The following is an 11,505-nucleotide window of genomic DNA, read 5'->3' as shown; positions in this document are numbered from 1 at the left end:
GTCACAGAGGTAGCCCAGGAATCCCTCTTCACCTTGTGGAGGCAATTCCCACATTCACAGAATTACAGAAAGGTCTAGGTTGGAAAACACCTTCAAGATCATTTTGCTCCAACTCCCTGCTGTAGGCAGAGACACCTTCCACTAGACCAGTTTGCTCAAAGCCTCATCCAGCCTGAACACTTGGCCTTGAACACTTCCAAGAATGGGGCGGCCACAGCTTCTCTGGGCAACCTGTGCCAGGGCCTCACCACCCTCATATAAAGAATTTCTTCCCAGTATCTAATCTAAATCTGTCCTCTTTTAGTTTAAAACCAATCCTCCTTGTCCTATCACTGTCTGCTCTTATACAAAATCAGACTCCCTCCTTTTTTTGAACCCACTTTAAATACAGAAAGGCAACAACAAGGTTCCAGAACCTTCTCCAGGTTGAACAACTCCAGCTCTCTCAGGCTGAATCTACAGCAAAGGTGCTCCATTCCCTGCATCGTCTTTGTGGCCTCCTCTGGACCTGCTCCAATGGGACTTTCTTTTGCCGAGGATCCCAAATTTGGATCCAGCACTGCAGGGGGGAGTCTTGTGAGGGCAGAGTGGAGTGAGACAATCACCTCCCTTGGCCTGCTGGACATGCCCTTGTTTTGCAGCCCAGGACATGGGGAGTTTCAGAGCTGCCAATGCACATGGCCAACTCATGTCCAGCAGCGTCCCCAAGTCCTTCTCCAGGGCTGCTCTCAGTAAATTCTTCTTCCAGTCTGTGCTTGTATCTGGGACTGCCCTGACCCAGGTACAGCACCCTGCACTTGGCCTTGTTGAACCTTGTGAGGTTCTTGTGCTTTCAGTTCCCAAGCTTGCTCAGGTCCCTCTGCATGGTCCCATCCTTCCATAGTGTCACCTGCCCCTCTCAGTTTCCCATCCCCTGCCAATGTGCTGAGGGTGGGCTGGATCCACTCTCTGTGCCAATGGGGAAGCCATGCAAGAGCCCTGAGGGACACCCCTCATCCCAGCCTGCAGCTGGACATGGAGCCACTGCCGACGACTCCCTGGCTGTGTTCAGATCCACTTCAGGCTGGTGAACAACCTCCTTACACACCACAGACACCATTTCCTTCAAAAGAACTTCTTTTACACTGGGCTTTCCAAAACCGTAGTTAATGCATGCACTTCTTGGGCCAACAACTGATTCATTTTTTAAATAAAATCTAATATTTGGTGTCAGGTGAGGGTGCAGACAGCCACTTTCAGCCTCTGGTTAACAGCCTCTTCCCTAGAGGTGTGTCAGCCCCAAGCAGAGGCAAGGAATCAGTGGATCCTGCGAGCCCCTTGCTGCAGGCTCCCTCCAGTCTAACTCCATCTTTAGCACTTTCATCTCTTCTTTTGTTAAGGACAGTAATGAAATAAAATTCAGGCCCTTTTTGGGTTAGATGAGACCTGGAAAACTCACTGGGACCTGTGAGATCAGCTCACTGAGATTGCAGCAGCATGGTTCGGAAGTCTCCTGAATGATGCTGGGATCTCTCTGGGATCAGCCCAGAGGGTCTCTGCAGTCTGGGAGCTGGGGGGAGCTGAGGGGAGGGACCCCAGGGCCCTTGGCAGCTGCCAGCCCAGAGTCAGCATCCCTGGGCTCCTGCACAAGGTCCATGGGGAGGGTTTTGGCCGTTCAGCACAACCAGAGGCAAAATGGGCCAGAGAACTGAAATCAGCAGTGCACACCTGAGCCCAGGGCTGCAGGAAAGCTGCTCCAGGTGCAGTGGGAAAAACCTTGCAGCAGCAGCAGCATCAATGAATGCACAGGGAGACTTTAATTTGGGCTAAATGGCTGAGTAGCCTCATGCCAGCTGTGCCTTCAGCTGCCTTCTAGCACAGTTCAGGCTCCTTCTTTGTGACACTGCCACCTTCCAGCTCCCTCATACCAGCAAAGTTAACAGGAACCAGTGCTCTTGCTTGTGGTTGTTTCAAACAGATATTAATCCTGTGGGGAAACTGCTGTCTAGTATTACTGCAGCATTCAGTATTGCTCTGCTCTGAAATTTAACCTCACAGGTGGGCTCCTGGGAACCTCCCTTTGTCTTCTGCTAATCCAGAGTAGAGCAGATCCTTCCCAGGACCCAAAGGACATTTCAACACCCAAAGGACATTTCAGCAGCCGTGCAGAGCTGCGTGGGTTTCCTGTAACACATTCACACCCCAAGTGTTACTTCCTGAGCTGGTGTTTCTTCAGCTAGAGCTGCTTCTCAGTGCTAAAACCAGTGCTGTAAATACTATTGATCTTGGGCTCTGCTCTGCAAAAACACAGTTCTGCTGGGTGTTGTGAACATTTACTTCTTGCTAAGCTGCTGGGAAATGCTTTAAGAGCATACAGCTTAGCAACAACACTGACCTTTTTTTTTTTTTTTTTTTTTTTTTTTTTTTTTTTTTTCTTCTTCCTCAACCTCATTGCTTCCTTAGTCAGGTGGCAGCAAAGTTTGTTGCTGCAGTGACTGCCCTGAAATTAAGAGCTAAAACAACAATGGGAAGAATTCACACGAGGCACCACAGCTCAGGAGCTGTGTCAGAGGCAGCAGCTCCGATGCCAGTGCTTTCACAGGGCTGACTAAAAGATCTGCACCAGGCATCCTGCAAGGCATAATTGGAAATAATAATTTCACAGGATTAGAGCTCTTTGCTTTGAAAATTAGCAGCTTGATTTCTCATAAAATTTTCCAAGGTGCAGAGAGCAGAGCCTGGCTTCAGCTCAGCTCATCAGCACTTGCCTGGCTCTGAGGGGTGATGCTGGCAGGGGAGAAATGAGAGTTTGGGCTCAGGCTTCACCTCGGGCCGCCCCTCAGAGCCTGGTTTCCACTGCCATCACTTTTGCAGGCGTAAATCCTCACCTGTGGTAACCAAGGCCACAAACACAGCCCCACGTGCCGGTTTGCCTGTTGTACATCTGTGTGCTCACATCAGGGACAGCCTGAGCAGGATTGGCCCCCACCTCCTGCTCACTTTGGGAGTGATTTGTGTGAGGGCAGGATGAGCAGAGCACAACAGGGACATCTGTTGGGGAAGATGAAACAGGAAAGCCTTATAAATATGATTGTCTGGCAAAAGATTTTGAGAATATAGAAACTATAAGTGAGATTGAAATGAAAGCAAGCTTTGAGATCCCTTAGTTACTGAACAACTATAAAACAATGGTGTGGCCAGCTGAAGGTGATCCCCTTTTGATGAAACAATACCCTCTGCTTGCAGACAGGCCTAAGGGTCAGAGCAGACCCTACCAGCTTGGCAGAAGGGGTCCTAAGAGGAGTTTTTAGGGTTTAAAATGTAACACAGTATGGTAATGTAATGATTCTTATAGGCTGTATGGAAATGTTATAAGATTTGTATATTGTACTAGTTGGTTAGTGAGAATTAGAATATTCAGCACAGAAGAAGATTTATGGTATTGTAACAGGAACCTCAGTCTCTTACGCTCTTACTCCCTTACCCTTTTACTTGCTTACCCTTTTACGCTCTTACCTTTTTTACTCTCTTATCCTCTTACCCTCCTATCCTCTCAACCCCTCTCCTCTCTGGGGCCTGCTCTGAGCTGTGCCTGGCAGCTCCCAGCAGGGCCCTGCACCCAGGCCCTTTGCAATAAACCACAAGTTCCACGACCTGGCTGCAGAGATCTCTCATCTCCGTCCGTCCCGACTGTCCTACCCCCCGACACTCCTACAGACACCCATGCAGTGCAGGGCACAGGGAAGCCCTGGGGACCAAAAGCCCCTGAACAAAACCCCACGGCAAAACCACATTCTCCTTGCCCAGCTCTGGCTGCCTGGTGAAGCAGGAGGGGTTCCAAGCAGCCTCCATGGAGCTCTCTGCCCTCCAGAGGGGCTGCTGGGAGCCAGGAGAGGAGAGCTCACACACCACAGCCTTTCTTAGGCACTCCACACACAGCAAGGGGATCCTGTTTTCACCCTGAGACTTCCTGAGGGGATTCCCATTCCCTCTCAGGGCCTGGCTGTAACCATCCTGCTTCTCTCTCTGCACCAGGAGATGTCACCTCACAGCTGACACAAGCAGAGCACACAGCCTCAAGCTGCACCAAGGGAAATGCAGGTTGGAAATTAGGAAAAAGTTCTTATGGAAAGACTGATAAAGTTCTGGAATGGCTGCCCGGGTGGTGGTGGAGTCCCCATCCCTGGGTGTGTTTAACAAAGCCTGGATGTGGCACTGGGTGCCAGGGTTTAGTTGAGGTGCTGGGGCTGGGTAGGACTCCACGATCTTGAAGGTCTCTTCCAACCCAGTGATTCTGTGAATTCTGTGAACTCAGGCTGGTCTGGTAACGCTTTCCTAAGGGCTGCCATGCCAGCAGCTTTTCCCAGGTTATCCCTCCCTCTCTCCCCCTAAGTGAATCCCACACCTGGGTCCCCTCACAAGCATCTTCTGTTCCCCCAGGACCCCCACAGCTCCAAGAGGACACAGCAAACCCCCCTGGCACCACCCAGCACCTCTAAACTGAGGGGAATCCAGGCAGCTCAACCCTTGGCACCTTGTTTCACATGCCAGCAAGAGAGATGGAGGCATAAAATTCCTTGTGGGATCTACATTATCATACATCAGCAGGGCATCCCTGCTGCTCAGAGGGCTCCTGGTGGGGACAGGGCAGCAGTAGCTGCACTGGGGAGAGCCCACACTGCAGAAACCTCCAGTTGAAGCAAATCTCCAGTTCCTGGAGCACAGGGTCACTCACAGCCCTGCTGTGGGCTCTGCTGTCCCCTGGTGCCCATCCCAAGTGCCCTCAGCAGGGTCCTGGTGGCGTTAGGAAAATTAATCCACAAACATCAGAGGTTTATGTCCAAAAAGGAGACAGAGGAGTCCTTTCTGGCTTTATTCAAATTAAGGGCAAGGCCATGGGGCATTCCCCTGTGATCTCTCAAATTTTTGGAAGACATAGACTCCTTTTTATTCCAATTTCCTGGCTGTATTTCCCTTCTCTCTTTCCCCATTGGCTGAGGTACTTGAGAGGTACAGACTGCCCAGAATGCCTGATACCAGAGATTGCCCTCTCATGCATAACCCTCCTTTTCAATTTTTAATTCTTATGGAATTTAGAGGTTTTTCTTCCCCATTGTTTCTTTCATCTCTCAATGTCTAATTTTGTTTATCAGCAAACCCAAAGTTTATTTGTAAAAGCAAAATCTCTTTTTCCATTAATCACTGGAATCCTTCCCACTGTTTCTTTTATCTCCCAGTGCTAGTTTTATTTACCAGCAGACCCACAGCTGGTTTGTAAATACAAATCTGCTATTCCTCAAAGGGAATCCTGCCCTGGATGATGCCCGGCTCAGCTCCTGCCAAGGACGGGCAGCGCTGCGGGCTCCGAGCCCTTCCAGCCAGCGGAGGGAGCCCCAGCAAAGGCAATGGAAACTCCTGCATTCCCCCCCCCCGGAAGTGCGGCATCCCCCTAGCATCCCCCGAGCGATTATTCCGTGTGCAGGTCAGAAAAGCAGCACCTCTGCCGCCAGGAGGGTCCAGCACACACCTCAGGCTGCTCCTTGGCTAAAGCACAGGCAGAAAAGCTTTAGAGCCCCCATGGAGAGCCTGAGCCACAGGCACTCTGCACCTGCATTGCCTCCCCTCACTGGCCAGCACAGCTCCCAGGGGATTTGGGGGAGGATTTATTTTGATTTTTCGTCCAAGCCGGGCAAGCAGCAGTGAGCCTGCTGTGGGTGTGTGGTGCCTTGCCTTCCTGCAGTTTTCTGTTACGACTGGGGTCTTTCCCTAAACAAAGAATTTTCTGTAAATAAATGAGAGGAATGAGGTATTCGCACTGAGACAGCAGCCACAGGACACCCAAATCTTTCAGAGAAAAAGGAATTTATTAGATTAGCTCTCTTATCAGAAGAAATGAACTTCTTCCCACCTTGCACAGCCCTGATGATGCCGTCAGGATTAAGAGGAAGAAGCTGACACTGACCAGACAGAATCCTGTGTTTGAATGGAATTTATGCATCATGGATGAGGTGCAACAGGCTATTGCTTTTAAGGGTTAATCCTCTGTTAACTTGGATTATCTTTCTGGCTTATTTTGCCCAGAAAGAGGTACCCGGACTTCCAAAACTCTTTGTTTCTATTGTCTCATATTGTCCTAATCCAAATTGTCCAAATTTTTGTTACTCTAATTATATTACTATTTTTATAACCATTTTATTACTATTAAACTTTTAAAATTTTAAAAAAACAAATGATTGGCATTGTTCACACTTATCAAAACTATAACAGAAGATTGAAGAGAGAAAAGGTTACCACGCTGGGAGCAAAGGATTTTCCCCACCATGTGCTCAGCCACATAATGGAGGTTTTTTTCCTTTTTAACCCGTTAACCCGTCCCAAAATTTTGCCCAATGACTCCTTCTTCACTGTCCAGTGGTGGAGATCTCTTCCTCAAATCCTGACTGGAGGTCAGATGTGGCCATGGTGACAAGCCAGCCCTCCCAGGTGTCCCAACCCCAGCTGTCCCTTGATAACCACGTGAGGGGGCACAACATCATTATAAATCTATAAAACTTTTCTTAACCTATATACATGATATATGTCTGTTAATTGTGAGAGTCAATCATTGCATTACTCATCTATCACAGCTCTTTCTCTAAACAAAGAATTTTCTGTAAATATATTTCAGGGTAAGTCTGGCACAATCTCCTTTTTTGTGAATGTGGAGCTATGAGCAGCTGCAGACAGCAAAGAGAATGTGCAGGAGGTTTTTGCCCCTCCTACAACAACATCCTTTGATACCTCTGCTCTGGTTCTCTGGCAGAAACACCTGCTATTTTTAGATTTAATATTTGCTGATAAAAAAGCTCCACTGGGAGGGTACAGTCCCATGACAGGCTTGAGCTGAACAACTTGGCTGCTACAGAATGAGAGAAGCCCCTCTCCTCTCCTCTCCTCTCCTCTCCTCTCCTCTCCTCTCCTCTCCTCTCCTCTCCTCTCCTCTCCTCTCCTCTCCTCTCCTCTCCTCTCCTCTCCTCTCCTCTCCTCTCCTCTCCTCTCCTCTCCTCTCCTCTCCTCTCCTCTCCTCTCCTCTCCTCTCCTCTCCTCTCCTCTCCTCTCCTCTCCTCTCCTCTCCTCTCCTCTCCTCTCCTCTCCTCTCCTCTCCTCTCCTCTCCTCTCCTCCTCCCCCCATCCTTCCTGATTTTCCTCTCCCCTCCTGCAGTTTGCTGCTCCCATCTGTGCAGTGCAGCTCCATTTCCCCATCCTGATAAAATGCAAGATAAAATGATCCAGCTTATTGACTTGGCCATTTGATCCAGTTCAAGGCACTCACAATGTGGCCACAATGGGAGATGGAACAAAATAAAATCTGGGAGGGGAGGAGGGAACGCTGCCCTTCGAACCTGGGCTGAGCCCATGTGAGCCAAGCTCCTGCTGTACCAGGAAACCACAACCAAATGAAGACAGCCTGAAAGCAAACAAAATTATAGGATGGGCACAGCAGATCTGCAAGCTGCCTTCCTGTGTGCAGTGGGCTGACTGCTGCCCAAATGCCAGAGCACTCAGGAAAATCATCCACTCTGACTCTTCTTCCTCCTCACCAAAAAAACCAAGCTATTTCAAACTACCACACTGTGCAAAGAGCTTGTATGGGCTCAGGGGCACTGGACAAGTCATTGGAGGAGAGATGTAACAAGAGATTTCCACCAAATTCTCTCCTTTCACTGTCTTGGTGTCCTCTTGGCCCTCAAAGTACCTGAGGGCAGCAAGCAAGCAATACCTGGAGAATTCTTCAAAGAGTACTCAGAAAGGTAAAAAGACATCAACTGCTCCCACAAAATGCTTCATCCAAACTGCCCAGGACAGCCCAGAGAGGGATTTCCCTCAAAGGAGCAGCTGGCTTTGCTTATGACATGGACTTGGCTTATTTACAGTGAATCCTTTTGGCCCTTGGAGTGAGGAGGTGGATCAGGGACAGCCCTGGGCAGCACCTCAGAAGGCTGGGAGAGGAGGTCTGAGGCAGGAGAACCAGGATTACACTCACAGGGGCAGACACTAAAAGCAGAAGAAAGATTTTTCTTCTTTTCTTGGTGAATAGAGATGTCATCCCCCGTGGCCACAGCACAGTGATGCTGCCCAACTGCCCACATTGGGGGAAAGCACAGGGATGAGCTCAGAGAGAGGCCAAGGGATGGGGTTCACCTTGAAAACACACCAACATGGGTTTAGAGCTCTCCTGCCAGGCTGGAATTGCTACAGTCTCTAGTGACACCTTCTCTCCTGGGCCAGGCTAGCACATATCCTGAACAAAACCTGGAATTCCTGCCTAGCAAGGGGGGCATGGGAGGGCGCAAAACACAGAGAAAACAAGTTATTTGCACCCAGATAAAGAGAGTGTTAACAATGAGGTAAAAAAAAGAGAAAATTTAAAATTGAAGAAGTGGTTCTGGAGGAGCCAGAAGTGAAGCTGCAGCTGTGGGCACCAGATGTTACTTGTGCACTGAATAATGAAGCAGAGGAGGCCACAAACACACCAGTGCTCACCACTGAGTGCAGAATATTCCTCTTTCTGTCCCCCCACCCTCACAGCCAGGTCCTGCTGCCTGGTGTGTGAGCAAGGAGACAGCATGTGCAGCCTGCTGAACCCTCCATCTGGGCCAACGAGGCTATCCCTAAATTCTTACCCTCATTCTGCTCATCTCCTGCCCACATTGATGCTAGGAAAATCACCTGCTCTCTCTGTCTCCTCTGTAAAAGGGGGAGGATGGTTTTCGTCTGGCTTGTAAGGAGAGAGGGCTTTTTACAAACAGCAACTGCCCCAATGATGGCCTTAACCCCAGACTGCACAGCAGCTTGCTGGATGAGAGTTCTAATCACAGCAAATATTGTGTTGAACTCAAAAGCCCTGAAACTCTATTTATTTTCCTGGTTTACAATTGTAAAGCTCTCCCTAACAGATAATAAATCAGATAATAAATCAGCAGTGCTCCTAATCAGGGGCTGGATCTCAAAGCCTCTCCAAGGAAAAGCTTCCTAAGACTCACAGATCCCTCTGCAGTGTCTGCACTGCTGCCTCTCCAAGGCTCTGACTCAGCATCTCTCTCCTCTTCCCTGCCACTCGTCCCAGCCCAGGGACAGCTCCTGGTGCCAGGCTGCTCCAGGGCACCCCAGCCACAGCACCAGAGCAGTGTCCTCACATCCTCACAGCTCTGACAGGGCCAGGGCTCCCTGGGGGCCTCAGACAGGCTCTGTCCCCCTGTGCTTGCTGCTACTGAATGGGAGAAGCCTTTTCCCTTTCCCTTTCCCTTTCCTTGAAATTTCCTTTCCTTGAAATCTCCTTGAAATTTAATTTCCTTGATATTTAATTTCCTTGAAATTTCCCATCCTTGCAATTTCCTTAAAATTTACTTTCCTTGAAATTTCCCATCCTTGCAATTTCCTTGAAATTTCCTTTCCTAGAAATTTCCTTTCCATTTCCTTTCCTTGAAATTTCCTTGAAATTTCATTTCCTTTCCCCTCGTTTCCCCTCCTCTCCTTACCCCACCAGTGCTACCCCAAGAGATGAAACAAAGCCACATCCACTCCTCCCCCAGACCCACGTGGAAGGTACAGTTCCAAAAACCCTCACCCTTCTCTGCTGGGCTGTGCAGCCTCTCCTGGGGCTGCTAAAATTGAGGATATTGTCAAAGATCTGCTTATATAACCATGGTGATTAGTGAAGTACAGGCATGCAAGGAGATTAGATGAGGCTCCCAGCTACAGCTCTGCTCTAATGTACACTGGCTGCCTTCTCAGACGATTTTTTTTTTTGACATTACAACTTAAATTGGTTCTCTTTGCTCCCAGCTGTGCCTTGTTCCAAGCAGAGCGCTGGCAAAATTGTTCAAAGGGCTTGGTGGGTGTGGGTCAGTAATTATCCCTGCATAGGCGCTGTTAGCAAAATCCCTTTAACCTGAGAAACCAAGCCCTGTGCACTGGCCTGGAACTCCAGGTAGCTCTTTAGCACATAGTTCTGGGCTCTGGCAACAAGAAACTGCTATTTTCCAGTGAATGCTTTAAGTACTTCATGTACTGACCCCCCTGGATGAGTTTCTGTGTTTGTTTTAATCTTTTTTCTGTATCCAAGTACTGCCTTCTTTTGCTTCACAATTTTTTTTTCTGCCTTTCCCCCTCTCCTAAAACCAGCTGCTTCCTTCCTCATTTTTCCTCTCGGCCCTTTTATCTCCAAACCAGATGTGGGTGTCACCATTTTGTCCTGGGTGGATGACAGTGGGCCTTAAGGAGGCAGAGCAAAACAGAGGAGGGGTTGTGGCAGCATTTAACCCAACAGAGCTGAGCAATTTGGGGCAGGGAGTAACCCACAGTAAATCACTAACATGAGATTTGCAGATAGGTACAAAAAAATGGAAATATGGGAAAAGACTGGCTGCTGTTACCATGCCAGGCAGAGATCCCTTCCCCTGACTCACACCAGCACACAACCCAGCGTGTTTAGAATATTGAAAACATGTCTTGATTCCCCAGGAAAAATGTATTTTGACATATTTCAGCTGAAGGCTTAAACAACAACCTTGGAGCAAAGATCAGTGCATGTTTGCAGGAAGGAGCAGCAGGGACCAGGTGAGGTTTACATCCCCAAAGAGCACAGAAAGAACACAAAGGACGTGGAGCAGTGTCTGTCCCTGTCCTGAGACAGGGCACAGCTCAAAACAGATCAGGAATTGCAGGGCTTGGAGTGGAACCTGGGATAGTGGAAGGTGTCCCTGACCAGGGCAGGGGCTTGGAATGAGATGATCTTTAAGGTCCCTTCCACCCCAAACCATTCCATGAGTCTGTGAACAATCCAGCTGGAGCTGTGAGCTCTATGGGCTGTATTTGTTACTGCTTCGGGGAACTGCAAAACATCTGAGATGAATTTTACTCATCTCATGCTAAGCACTCAGTCTCGTTTGCTGAATCACCACAACCATTAAGTTTATTTCCTGATGGGGTTTTCAGGGATGTACAGTATTGGACTCTTCCACATACATTGCTGCTCCATCACAAGAATTTCAGTTCACTGGGTTCAGCCTTGCAGCTTTTGGCCTGTAATTCCATGAAACCTCCCTGTGAAAAATGCTTATTTTATGTTTGGCTTTCCACAAATATTAAAATGAATATTATATGTGCTATGTTAGAAAGTAATGCTGTATTAATTCTCTTAAGTCACGTGTTAAATATAGTTTAGGTTATAAAATAATGTTAAAATAGGAACTATGTATCTGAGATACTTTTTTTTAAAAAGGAATGAGGTACTTGCACCAGATGGCAGCCACAGGACACCCAAATCTTTCAGAGAAAGATAATTTATTGCTCCATTATCAGATGAAACGAACTTCTTCCCGCCTCGCTCAGCCTTGAAGGCACCGTCAGGATTCAGAGGAAGAAATTGACGATGACCAGACAGAATCCTGTGTTTGAATGGAATTTATGCATCATGTATGAGGTGTATGAATATGCAACAGGCTATTGTTTTAAAGGGTTAATCCTCTGTTACCGTCTGTCCTT

The sequence above is a fragment of the Zonotrichia albicollis genome, chromosome 2 (assembly GCF_047830755.1).
Source record: "Zonotrichia albicollis isolate bZonAlb1 chromosome 2, bZonAlb1.hap1, whole genome shotgun sequence".
NCBI lineage: Eukaryota > Metazoa > Chordata > Aves > Passeriformes > Passerellidae > Zonotrichia > Zonotrichia albicollis.
Note: the sequence above shows the minus strand (reverse complement) of the source record.